Source organism: Notamacropus eugenii, chromosome 5, assembly GCF_028372415.1.
Source record: "Notamacropus eugenii isolate mMacEug1 chromosome 5, mMacEug1.pri_v2, whole genome shotgun sequence".
Taxonomy (NCBI): Eukaryota; Metazoa; Chordata; class Mammalia; order Diprotodontia; family Macropodidae; genus Notamacropus; species Notamacropus eugenii.
The window spans coordinates 312504072-312517981 of record NC_092876.1 but is presented as its reverse complement, the minus strand read 5'-3'; the positions used below and the strand labels follow the sequence as shown (position 1 = coordinate 312517981).

Below are 13910 nucleotides of genomic sequence, written 5' to 3'. Positions count from 1 at the left end.
ATAGGGTCATTAAAGCATTTTTTTAAAAAATGCACAGATGAAAATAAACAAAACCTACATAGGAAAACCAAGGATGAGTAGTAATTTTGGAAGTTACATATTAAATTTATTACATATTTAAAACAATAGCAAGCTATACAGAATAGAGGTCCATAGACTCATGTAAAATCCTCTTCATCTAATATTATAGAGACAGAGAACTGTCCCTTTTCTTTGTCATTTCTTAAGTTCAGGATTTTAAAAATAATAAAAAAAAAACTAAAGTATAGAGACCTGAATGAAATCAAAATTCTAGGGGAATAGGATGAGGTACCTATCATCCCTGTTATCCCATCTGTTATTGGAGTTGTACTAAGGATACTTTCAGCAAGACTGCAGAATATAAGCTCATGTCCTAATATTTCAATTCAAATACTAGAAGCATTTCTTTTTATCCACCTTGCAATAGCCTATAGAAGAGCATACCAATAAAATTAAAATAACAACAGGCTAGAAACTTGTCCTCAGACCATTTCTATCTGGTTATCATTTTAAAAAATCAAACAATAATGATTTAAAAATGATAATATCTCACATTTACAAAGCACTTTAACGTTAACAAGGTATTTTTCTCCCTACGGGGTAGGGAGTAAAATATTATCATTTCCATTTTTCAGTTGAGGAAACTGAGGCAGAGAGAGGTTAAACAACTTGCCCAAAGAATCAGATCTCATAACTCTAAATTACTAAACCATAACAGGAAACGTTTTCTGTCTGCAAAGGGGAGTGATCCAAACTACTATTTAATTCACACTGGTGTTGGAGAGTCTCTAGGCACATGCTCAGTGTGCCTGATAAATAATCCAGGATAAAAAGCAAGAACAAAGTTAGTAGAACTAAAGTGCAAGATCAGAGGAGAGCCAGATGTTAGCCTGATTTGATGCTAACCTGCCAAACTAGTGGTTAATATGTCATTTATATTATGCCTGTCTCAAGGCTATATTGGTCTCAGGACTGTGTAAATCTGTAAGTAGCGATTAAGTGACCCTAGATGTAGTTCCTCAACAGATTAGGCCAATAGGCAGAAAATTCATTAGGGCTTTCATTGCTACTTTTCTCAAAAGTGGCGTAGGGGATGGAGGCAGTCATTCTGGGAATGAGCTTTTCAAAACTTAGCTCTGTGGACAACAGATACATATCTATTACCAGACTCAAAAAGTCCTACCTGCTTTAATATTTGTTTCTGTGATTCTTTGAAATTCTATATGCCTCGTATTTTAACGATTCCCCATTCATAACCTTCTATCTCCCCCTCAATGGCTTGGTACAGGCTCTCTGTCCCCTAAGCTGAGAATGTTCTACCTCTTTGAATCCATATCTTCCATTAATTTGTGATTTCCCTACTTTTTTGTGTTTTCTGCTTTTTTTTAATTCTCTATTACACTACTCTGTATCCATCTATGTAGTTCTCTATGACCCTGAGCAATTCATTTAGACCTTCTAAGTGTCCCCAGGCAACTCTCTAAGATCATAAAACAGAGAGCAGTTCCTACTCTTCATTAGTGGAGTAAATTTCTTCCCCAGGAGTTCCTAACAGGGATAAAGTGAAGTCTGGATAAATATAACAGAAAAAATAAAATACATAAAATTTATACCCACCCACCCCCATAGAAGATAAGGTCCATAAAGGTAAGAAATATGTTTGGGGTTTTTTTATGTCTTTGTATCCCAATAGCCTGGCACAGTTCCTGGCACTCAATAAATACTTGTTGAATTGATTTTCAATTCACCCTTAACCTACTCCTACACCTTTCATATAAAGTTATAAATAATCTGTAAATAAGTGCTTAAATTAATTAAATACTCAGGAATACTACTATTCAAAGGAGTCATTTTTTATAAACAAAGAATTCATTTGTAATCCAAATAATCACTCATCCCTGATGCTTCTGTACTATAGGTTCAGGTTGTCAGTAACAGATTTCTGTAATGGGAGGAGATACGTCATGGGGAACATGGGAAATAATTGAAAGATTCTCAGATATTAACGGAGTAGGGATGGGGACCTGGTCCATGATCTCATTGGTGTAGGGAAGTTTTCAGAAAGGAACTTCTTTACTAATACAGGTCTTATAGTTTTAGAAAGCAGCCTACAACACTGAGAAGTTAAGGGGCTTGCCTACATAGCCAGAATGTATCAGAATCAAGAGTGGAACCCAAGTCTTCTAGGTTTCAAGGCCAGCTCTCTATCCACTATGCCATGTTGCCTCTTATACTTACTATACAAATAGTCATCATTAATTCCACCCCCTAAATGGAATCTTTGCTTCGGTTGTAAAGTTTTGGTTCCTCAAATTAATTTTAGGGTTGAGCTGCCAAAAGCAAGTTATTTCCGAAATAAATGTATACCTGTAGTAAAACAAATCTTCTTGCAATGACCATATGGAGTCTACCAACACTGTGCTCTGAAGGAGAAGGAGATTACATAACGACACACTATGGTATAATAGAGCTTGTTTACACAACCCTATAAATAATAAAACTACCCCCAGATACAGTCTTAAGTGAGCTATGAAGGCTATTTGATTTCCTCCTCTTCAGCTGGTAGTCTACCATCTGCTGTTCTGCTAATACTACTAAAGGGAGTGTTAATGCTGCTAAAAGCCTCCTCTACATCCTATCCTTCTCCGTGTGTTCCTCAAACACAGCATATTTGGGGGTCATTGGTCTGGCCATTCTCATTTGGACTAAAAATAAGATCTGGGTCCTTTCGACTGGTTTTTATCTTTTTTCTCCTTCGTTGAGGTAGGTATACCTTTCCCTTTCCCATAGGATCTGCCAGTCCTAAATTAAGTATGGCTCCATCTAATCTTTTATCAGGCCTTACCTAATTCCAGGTAAGAGTAGCAATATCTCATAAAACAGGATTTGAAGAGTAGTAAAAGGCCACTTCCTTTTAAAATGTCTCTACCAGAAGACTACTAACACACTGCCCTCCTCTTCTATGTGGTCTTAAATTCCCACCATTAAAGTACAGTTATCCCTTACATATTGCAACTTTCCCCATCACAGTTTCAATATATTGCAGGTCAGCATAAGATATTAAATAGGTAGTTTGGAGGAGTTGGGCAGGAGCTGCAGATGACACTCGAAGGCCAGCAGATGACACAGAAAAAGTTTACAAACTCAGAAATGCATAAACTATATGTGTAGTATTATAGAATATCAACATATTTTATCTTTTAATACCATAATAATTCAGACTTCTTCTCTGCTATACAAGGAGGGCCAAAAATTTTTATGCAGATTTTCCATATTTCAGAAGCACTGCACCCCTAACCCCTGCAATGTGGAAGGGAGAACTTTAATTTCTTGGGATCAAGAAATTAGGCAGAAACCATTGTCTCCAGGGGGAGCTTCATAAGACTTGTGCACAAAGTGGGAGTGCTCTATAAAGGTTTGCAATGTAAAAGCAAAACATAACAATAAATAGATTTCCAATAAAATATTAAAAACCAAAGCAAGTACCACATAACAGATAGTCACAATTTCAGGTACAATCATTTCCTGCTCTATTATGTGTGAGGATATTTTAATTTTATTTGGTGTTTGTTAAGTTCTGGAAAAAAAATAAATGATTTTTTTTTTAAAAGAAGATCAGAAGTGAACATATAATGCCTCCCTCCTCTCAGCAAAGAAGTGGGAGACATTGTGAGCAGAGTATTACATATAACATCAGACACAGTCATTGTATCATTGTTTATTAACCGTTTTCCTCTAAATGGAGTGAGATAATATATCAAGAAACGACTATGATGCAAAAATCTACAGCATCAATCAAATATATTTTAAATCACATGCATAGGCATTATCCAGCCTATTGTTAGTACTCAATTCCATAAAATCACGAGTTTAGGTTTTATAAAAAAAGCTACAGAGGGCAGTGAGTTCCATAGCAGCAAAACTACAAATAACAAACATTCCTGCAAGGAAAAATTCAGCTTGATATTAGAGTGAACTTATCTCCAAAGAGGGAGGAAACATCAACAAACAAGATCTTTACGTTCAGATCTTTGTGATCAGTAATTACTGAGTATAACATTCAGTCAAGAGATCCCCAGCAGAAAAAAAGAAAAGAAAGGAGGATTACGGGAAGGCTCTGACAAATCTTCAGCACTATCCAGTCAACTGAGAGGAGAGCAGAGGGAAGGAGCATCAGAAATGTGTGGTTGTTGTTATTGTTTCCAAGTCCTGGATTCAGTGAAGACACTGGGCCTCTTCCCATTCAGATCCAGCAGGAGTCTGACAAGTTTTTTCTCTTGAGTATCTAAAGACGATGTCAATGATCCAAGCTATAGCTAACAAGAGACAGAAATGACTGTGCCAAGCTACCAACATAAGGGAGAGGATGCTTCTTCCTCTGAGGCAGGGAGAAGATGGGGCCCAGCTTTGAAGTGCCAGAAAAGGAAAGTAGGAGTCAAAATGAATAAGAGGTGATAAAACAGAAAAGAGTACTCAAGACAAATCTCATTCAATCCACAATTTGGCCTAGTCAGAAGCTGGATAGGAGACTTTCAAAAAAAAAAAAAAAAGAACTAGGAATTGTTTGAGAGCAAAGAAGCTCAGACTGTTTCAAGAGAAATAATGTCTTTAAGGCAATAAAAAATAATAGGGATACTAGGTTGGTTATTGAGGGGAATGCAAACCATTTGATAAAATCTCCCATACGATTATGCTTATGGAAAATAAGATTGGATTGGATTAAGTATATTGGGAGGTGGTTCAATAGCTGCTTCCACAGAGTAATCATTCATGGTTTGGTCCCAACTTGAAAGGAGCTCTCCCAGGGAGTGCCCCAGGAGCCTAAGTATGGTCTTGGACCATTTGATACTTTGATCACTAGCTTAGGTGATGTGCCTGTCCCATTGGGAGGGACAGTTAACACACTGGAATTACAGAAATGAGTTTCAAAAACATCTTGACAGAATGTTGCTAGAATATTGGGGCAAATCTGATAAGATTAAATTTAATAGGGATAACTGTAAAGTGTTACATGGGTTTAGAAATGAATTTTATAATTATAAGATGAGGAAGGAATATAGAGACAGCAAGTTATCTGGGAAAAAACTTGACCTTGGAAGCTCAATATGCATCAGTGACATGATATAGTATCCAAGAAAGATAACGCAAACCTAGGCATCGTTAAAATAGGCCTCATAGTCAGGATTAAGGATGTCATTAGCCCATTATTCTCAACCTGGAGGAGGCTGCGCAAGGAGGAGATATAGTAGTTGTCTTCAAGTATGTGGAAGAAGGACTATACATTCTGCTTGGTCTCAAAGGGCAAAACATAGAATAGTGAGCATGACTTTAAAAAGTAAGCTGTCCAAACACTAAAGAGAAGTGAATACATGGGTAAGACTTGAAAAACAATGATCTGTCCATTTATCTTGTCTTGCTCCAGACCAGCACCTCAGCTCTATGCCGTACCTTGGTTTCCAAGCCTTGTTGAAGATCCAGCCTACTTTTGTGTCTAACCATGCTATTTTCCTGATCCCAGCTCTTGATGCTATTTCCGTGACTTGTTTCAGTCTATCCATCTATCCAAATTCTACTCACCCTTCAATGCCTAGCTGAAACCCATTTCTTCCACAAGATTCCTCTCACTACACTGGACATCAGTAATTTCCCTGCTTTGATCTAACTGTCTATGCTATGCATGTTGCAACTTAACCAAACACTTTCATGTATGGTTGTCTAATTTGTATGTGTATATGTCTTCCTTCCCCAACTATTTCATAACTTCCTTCAAAGCAGAAGAATACACATCATATACATATAATCCCTCCCTTTGAAGAATTTAAAGTCTTGTTGGCAACACAAAATTAACATGTGTTAAGGAATTTGAGAACATATTATCTCCATGTATGTTGAATTGAATCTTATTCTCACTGAGCAAAACATTCTACATTTGTACAATGAAGGGATTTCCCATGGTAATTTCCAATGACCCTTTCTGTGATTCCTGGAATTCTAAGGACCCTAGCATTTTGTGATTCTTAGCTTAAATTAATTTTCTCCCTAAAGGCTATAGAAAATTTCCGGTCGACAAAATCATGTAGGCTTTTTTGAAGAAGTGGGTCAAAATTGGAAGATCACTAAAACATTTTGAGCTCCTATTTATCAGCTGAAGTAAGTGTTGTCATGTGCCACTGCATGGTGTAGACTTTGAAGACCCCACACCTTAGAAGGCTCAAGCTGTTTGTTCCTTCTCTACAACTCTCAGTGGAGTGGTGCTTGATATATCATGCCCAAAGACAATCTGGTGCAGCAGCCTCTGTTATGAAAGGGAATATTAACAAGGGGACATTGGTGGCCAGCATCACCAGTCTGTTCCCAGACTAACTGCATGCAAAACACAACATCAGGGATGACATAGGGTCCCAAGGGAGATTTCTCTCTTTACCTGAAGAGTACACAAGTCAAATTAGCAAAGAACATTGGCAAGGGGGTTCTGTTTTTCTCTCCTGATGCAAAAAAGAAAAAAATATAATCCATAAGAACAAATGACAGGTGTGAGCTCAGAAGAACAGCTGTGGTATGGGAGTACTGTGGACAGATTGCAAGAGACTCAGTGTGTGGACACAAGGGAATAAAACCAGGACAAAGGACTTGGCGTTTCATGTACTAAGCAAGAGGAAATAAAACTGCAGCAAAACCATTGTGATTTTTTTCCCTCAGAAATGAGAAGGAAGGAGGGGAAGTGGGGCAGTCTTGATCATAGAATCTTAGAACTAGAATGTACCTCAGAGCCTTTTAGTCTCTTCCTAAATCATCTCTACAACAACCCTAGCAAGAAGTCGTATAGTCTCTGAAGAATTCTAATAACACAATTCAGTATTTTCCAATGTGAGTCATTCCATTTTTGGCTATCTCAATTGCTAGGAAGTTTTTCTTCATTTTGAGTAAATGTCTGTATCTCTGTTAACTTCCACTTAGTTCTCACCATTTGTGTTAAATGAGAATAAATCCAATCCTTCTTTTACATGACAATCCTTCAAATATTTGAAGACAGTTATAATGTCCCCAAGTTATCTCTTACCCAAGCCAGACACTATCTATAAAATTAAGGATCATAGTGCTTGAAGGGACCCAGAGGCTATATAACCTAACCCCTTTATTTTATTAGTAAGGAAACCAAGACCCAGAAAGGCTAAGGTCTTTTTTATTTTTGCAAAAATCTTTTTTTTGCAAAAATCTTTGATTTGCCTAAGGTCACACTTTATTAAGTATCTGAAGTAGCATTTGAACCCAGCTTTCTGATTCCAATTCTAGCACTCTATCTACTATGACATGCTGCCTTTGTGGGGAGTTGGAATAAATGACCTTTATGATACCTTCCAGCTCTAAATCTATGACCCTATGACAAGCCACAGCTACCAGGACCACACCATAGTAACATCAAGGGAGAAGGAAAGAGAAAAACCTGACCACCAAAGAAGTTATTGCAAGCCTCTCTGAGCTTTACCTGCCATTAACTTCCCTGCCATCCTACACACTGCACTGTAAATTCCACAAAGAAGAACCAATTGAACCATGATACAACAGCACTGAAAGTAATGGAAAATTATTATTGCTCTTTTCCTAAATCATATTTAATGGAGTTTCTGAAATCCATCTCTGTTGTGCAGCCTCACTGTGATACTTTAGTATCTCATCCATTGCTAAACCAAGGCGAAGTTTCTTCACCAGTAAGCCTGCCTCTTTACAAGATATGGCTGTAGAATATGACTGGTATCAGCACCATGGCCAGGAGTGGCAGAGAAACTGGAAAATGAATCAGTACTACAGCAAGGAACAGCACTGAACAAGTAAGAACAGAAGAAGAAAAGATCTACAGATCACAGTCATAATTTGTTTTATCCCTTTAGTTCAAGGTTATTGTAGTTTAAGTTGTTTTTTTTTTAAAGTAAATAATGATATTTATCAGCTTGACTAACATGACAGAAAAAGAAAATGACAAATGTTAAAAAGGGATGTGGAAAAATAGGTTGGTGGAGTTGTGAACTTATCTAACCATTCTGGAGAATAATATGGAACTATGACCAAAGGACTATAAATCTATGCATATCCTTTGATCTAGTAATGCCACTACTAGATCTCTATCTCAAAGAGAATAAAGAAAAATGAAAAAGATCTAGGTATACAAAAATATTTATAGCAGTGGTGGCTAAGAATTGGAAATTGAGGTGATGCCCATCAATTAGGGAATGACTAAACAAGTTGTGGTATATGATTGTAATGGAATATTATTGTGCTATAAGAAATGAGAAGATTCATTTCAGAAAAATCTGGGAAGATTTATATGAACTGATATAAAGAGAGCAGAACTAGGAGGACACTGTACACACCAACAGCAACACTGGAATGATGATCAACTATGAAAGACTTAGATACTTGGATCAATACAATGATCCAAGAGAATTCCAAAGGACTCATAAAGAAAAAATGCTGTCCACCTCCGGAGAGAGAACTGATGAACTCTGAATGCAAATTGAAACTTATTGTTTTTCACTATACTTTTCTTTTCCTTTTGCAACATGGCTAATATGGAAATATACTTTGCATCACTTTGTGTGTGTGTGTGTGTGCATATGTATATATATATATGCTTTGCATCACATATATAATATCTATCATAGTCCTTCCATTCTCAACTGGGGGGGCTAGCAGAAGGTAAAATTTGGACGTTAAACTTTAAAAATAGTCTTAAAAAAATAAATAAATGACACTCTCAGAATCAAATAAAATCATGCAAAGTACCTTGTAAGCTATATATCACTTTCCTTATAATTCTACAACGTAGATCTCTCCATTTTCATCTAGGGAAGCTAAGATTTAGATATGTTACAAAGATGACATGATTAGAATGTGTCAGACTTGATAATCAGACTCATATTTTCTGACTCCAAGGTTACCATTTTTCATGGAAGCCATGCTATAGATCTTAGAATCAGAGGAATTAGAAGTTCAGAGTCAGTCAGTCAGTCCACAAACATTTATTAAGCTGTACATATCTGGAGGGGACAACTAGGTGGTGCCAAGGATAGAGCGCTGGACCTGGAGTCAGAAAGATTCATCTTTGTGAATTCAAATATGGCCTTAGACACTATATGACCCTGGGCAAGTCACATAACTCTGTTTGCCTCAGTTCCTCATCTGTAAAATGAGCTGGAGAATGAAAAGGCAAACCATCTTTGCTAGAAAAAAAATGGGGTCACAAAGAGCCAGACACGCTGAAATGACTAAACAACAACAGCATGTACCGGAAACTGTCCTAAATGCTGGGGATACAAAGAAAAGTAAAGCCATTCAGATCCCCAATCTAACACCCTCATTTTACAGACAAGGAAACTGAGACCTAGAGAAGGGAAATGGCTTCTCCAGGTCACGTAGGTAATATCAGAGGAAATGAGCACCAGGCCTCTGCTTCCAAATTCAGAACTTTCTCTGTTGCCCCACACCTCACTACTACACCTACCTAGCAGCTACATTGCCACTCTGACTCTTAAATTAGAGAAAGTTGTGCCAGGTAGCTGAATACCCTCTGCAGACTACACAGTCATCAATGCAGCCACTCTCTCAGAGCCTAAGACTGGGGTCACCCCCAATTCCCAGAGCATCACTGGAAAAGCTGTTCCAGGAATATTCTAGGAAACATAGGCAGGCAGTAGGTTGATTCTCTTTAGTCTTCATAAATGCATTCCCACGCACAGGAAATACTAGTGCTGGCCAGGTCATTTTTGTGACCAGAAAGTCTTGATCCTGGGTTTAAGGCAATCACTAGAGAAGTGAGTAGAATTTAAAGACCTTTAGTTCCAAGTGTGTGTGTGTGTGTGTGTGTGTGTGTGTGTGTGTGTGTGTGTGTGTGTGTGTGCGCGCGCGCGTGCGTGCACGCTCCCCAAAGGCTTTTCTCTGATTGATGTCCCTTTATCAACAATTTCTCTCCTGCCCTTATCACTTGCCTCAGATATATTGTACAGAAATGATGTCTATAGATTGCCAGCTTAGTTATCATGATCACAAATAAGCAGCCAGCTCCTCTTCGACCTGGGGTTTGGGAATGTTCACTGGAACATGAATCACTGAGATGCCCGTAGCTAGTACTTTTACCATCATTGTATTCTCTTTTTGTATCATAGAACAGCTGTTAAGAATGTATCACGGCCATCACTTAAGCCACTATTTCAAAGAGACAGCTTGGACATCAATGCTTACTTCTTTGTAGGAGGCACTGATTCCCTAAGATATGAAGAGTATTTACCGACTGCCTACTACGTATGCCATAGCACACTATGGGATCAATAATGCCAGAAAGGATCTTAGTGATCATCTATGCCAACCTCTTCTTTTTACAGATTAAGAAACCAAGACCCAGAGAGGTGAAATGATTTGTAGTATGGTACAAGGGAAAGAGCACTGGTTTTAGAGTTGCAGAACCTAGGCTAAAACCTTACCTCTATGTGACTTTGATCAAAGCACTTTATCTCCATGGGTCTCAATCTGAAATGAGGATGTTGAATTAGATGCTCTCTGGTGGCTCTTCCAGCTCTGAATCCATGATCCTATGAGACTAAGCCACAGGACCTACAAGTAGTAAGTATCAGAACTAAAATTAAAACCCAGGTCTTCTAGTTCCAAATCCAATGTTCTTTCCACTAGCGGACTTGCAGTCAGGAAGACTTGTCTTCACATCCTGCCTCAGACACTTGTTAATTGTAAGACAGCCCTGGGCAAGTCACTTTACTCTTTAAGACTCTCTAAGTTTCTTCCTTTGTCAAACAGAGAAAATAATAGTTGTAGCACTTACCTAATAGGATTATTATATGATCAATTGAGATTACATAGATTAAAAAAACTTTGAAAATGTAATGCCAAATATAAATGTCCATTTTTATTGTTACTGCTATGCAGTGCTGCTCATCGATGTCAACTCTCCAGCTACTCAGTAATGATGATTTTGTGCCAAGAGATACACCATGCCCATGGGCTCCTAAGCAGAGCCTGTGCTCTGCCCACCTGGCAACAGACAACATTAAAAACCAACAAGAATTCCTTTCTCCTTGCTGCCTTTTGTCTATACAGTGCCAGCCTCTGAGTTCTCTTCATTCCATTGTAGAGTACTCTGAGTCTTGGACCACTTCAATCTGAGTGACATTCTCATAGAACTTCAAGATCCAACTAGGTCCATCAGTGCAGTTGCTTATTTGTGAATCCTAGCCAGTATCAGAGGCTTCACTCATTGGCCTGGCTCATGGTTTTCCATTTGTTTTGCCAAGAAAAGCACAGTTCTTATCCAATATATCACATAGATCTATATGTCCCCAGGATTAGAAAATCAGCTTGGGGCAGTTTCTCATTGGTTGAATTAGCTAACATGAGTTAATGATGAATGATGAAGGTTTCTCAGAGGCTCTAAGTTCAGCTGTCTATCCACTACTCCAGGTTTCCTCTCTTCTACTCAGAAGAGAAAAATAGTAAGGAAAAGTTACCAACCATGGACATATATTTTCTATTTATACTCTTTTCCATTTGGGAAATGGAAAAGTCATATATTGACTCCCAACCACATTGTAACTGCTCAAGATCAGGAACCATATCTTATCAATCAGCAATCAACAAAGATTTATTAATCACCAACCATTGTACCAGCTATTGTGTTAGGCACTGCAAACAAAAATACATAAGTTGCATTCTAATGAGTTTGCATTCCAATAGAACTTTCTGCTATATATACCCTCCAGAATCCAAACATGGTGACCTTCAATAGTGGAGCCCATTCAGGGCAGGGAGGAGGGGAGCCGGAGTCATTTTCCCTGATCCAGGCTACCTTCCCAGAGTGAGAGATCCCTCCACTGAGTTCCAGATTCTATTTATTGCTGATAAAATACAGATGGAATTAGCCAGAACTGGGATGTAGCTGCCTATCGATCATGAAAAATATCAGGTATAACATCAATATCCTTGGAAAGGCCCTTTCTGGTGGCTTATACCCTATATTAGCCATGTTATATTATGATGAAATAAATCTCACCGTTAAACCAAAGGAGCATGAGTCAACTTATTGCAAAATCTATTGACCTGCTTGGTGGCAATGGGAGCCCTGGAGGTTTTGGAGAAGGAAGGTCTTGCTAAAAATGCAGTTATAATGAGTAACATGTCAAGAAATAGACTAATGAAGTTGCCTTTTGACATTATAAGTGCCTCAAGAGGAAGAAGATCATTAAATGCTATCACTATTAGAGAAATTAAAGATAATTATCCTTGGAAAGTGTGTCTATATCTTCATGACAATGGACTTCTGGCTAAATCTATGAATGAGGATATCATTAGGTTGGCACTACCATTTGTGATCAAGGAAGGTGAAACTGAGTCTGTTGAAATTATTAACGACCATTTTGCCTTTCTGAAGACTTTTTGTTTTCCACTGCATAATGGCTCAAAGCAGATTGTACATTTATGTACTAGAAAGCTTCTGCTCTAAAGGTGAGCATGACCCACTCCCACATGTCTTAGGGAACTTATATTTTAGTTCATGTACAATAGAGTGAAAATTGAATCACTTCCATTTGCTGTTTAATGTGACTCTGAGAGAGTCTGTTCAATTAACTGCGTTGTCTTCTTTCTAAGCTAAATGGCTGAAGTGTATCTGTGTATTGACATCTTTAAAATTGCTGGAAGCATTGATTACCAAGCCTGAAAGGTAATGCATGTATATGTTTTTATAATTTTTCTTTTTGTAGAATGGTACAAAAACTTTTGAATTTGAAACATTTAACTCCAAGGTAAGTAAGTGAAAGATCTGCTTAACTTTAAGGTGAATCATGGAAGCCAATTAGCACAGATCTAGGGATGTTTGATGATGAACTTGTTCATCTGAATACTAAGACAGGACTTCAGAAGTTGACCCGGAGTTTGTGAATGCCAGTGTATACCTGGGTGTAACTTCAGTTGAGTAGTATGTCATCTGACATTCTCATATCTGTATTTTTGTGTTTGATTGTCATTTTTAAAGCAGTAGTGAAAATGACCCACTATAATCTGTCATTCTAAAACTGTTCCCTTTTCTGAAATTTCAAAATTTTGTTTACACTAAAATAATTAAGATGTCTAAAAAGAGATACCCAACTATCATCTGGTCCAAGACTAGGAAAAGAATAACACTTCATAAATATTTGTTGATTCATCAATATGTATATATCTCTACCCTACTATAGTCCTTCATTTCTTCCCATTCAAAATTCAGGGCTCTTTCTGCAACACCATAGCCAAGGATATGTTGATAAATGTTTCTCAACAGGTTCTGTGAAAAAAAATGAACAATGACTCATTTTAAAGTTTAATCTGCACTGGGACATTTTCTTCATCACTTTTAAGTTATAATCAACAAAGCTATAACCCAAGTCCTGATTTATAGCATTTGCCAATTTCCAAGGTGTAAATACTCACAATGACAATTTAACAATGGGCTTATCCCACCCTAAACCTCATCACTACACTTGCTTGCCAACCATACTGCCTTTAATCTGTAAAACAGGGGCATTGGATTAGATGATTCCTAATGTCATTTCTAACTCCAAATCTATGACCCCATGGCCTTTCTTGACTTATTGTGTTGATGAATGCTGTCAAAACTAAATATAGGCAATTAACCACAATAATTCACATTCATGTGTGGCAAGAGAGAGTGTAGAGTAGTTGATTTTTAAAAAATCTAAGAGTCAGTAATGCTTGGGTTCAAGTCCTGTCTGGTCACTTTACAAAATCCAAGTCGAAAGGAACCTCAGAGGCCATGCAGTCCAATAATATCTGAACCATAATCCTTCTATATCACACCCTAACAAGTGGTCATCCAGCCTTTACTTAAAGAT

The 13910-nt window shown here is 37.7% G+C and overlaps 1 pseudogene; it reads left to right on the top strand.

Annotated features, from left to right (window-relative positions):
* Window positions 1-12523, top strand: part of LOC140507898 (ornithine aminotransferase, mitochondrial-like) — a 29935-nt pseudogene extending 17412 nt beyond the window's left edge.
* The last annotated feature ends 1387 nt before the right edge of the window (window positions 12524-13910 follow it).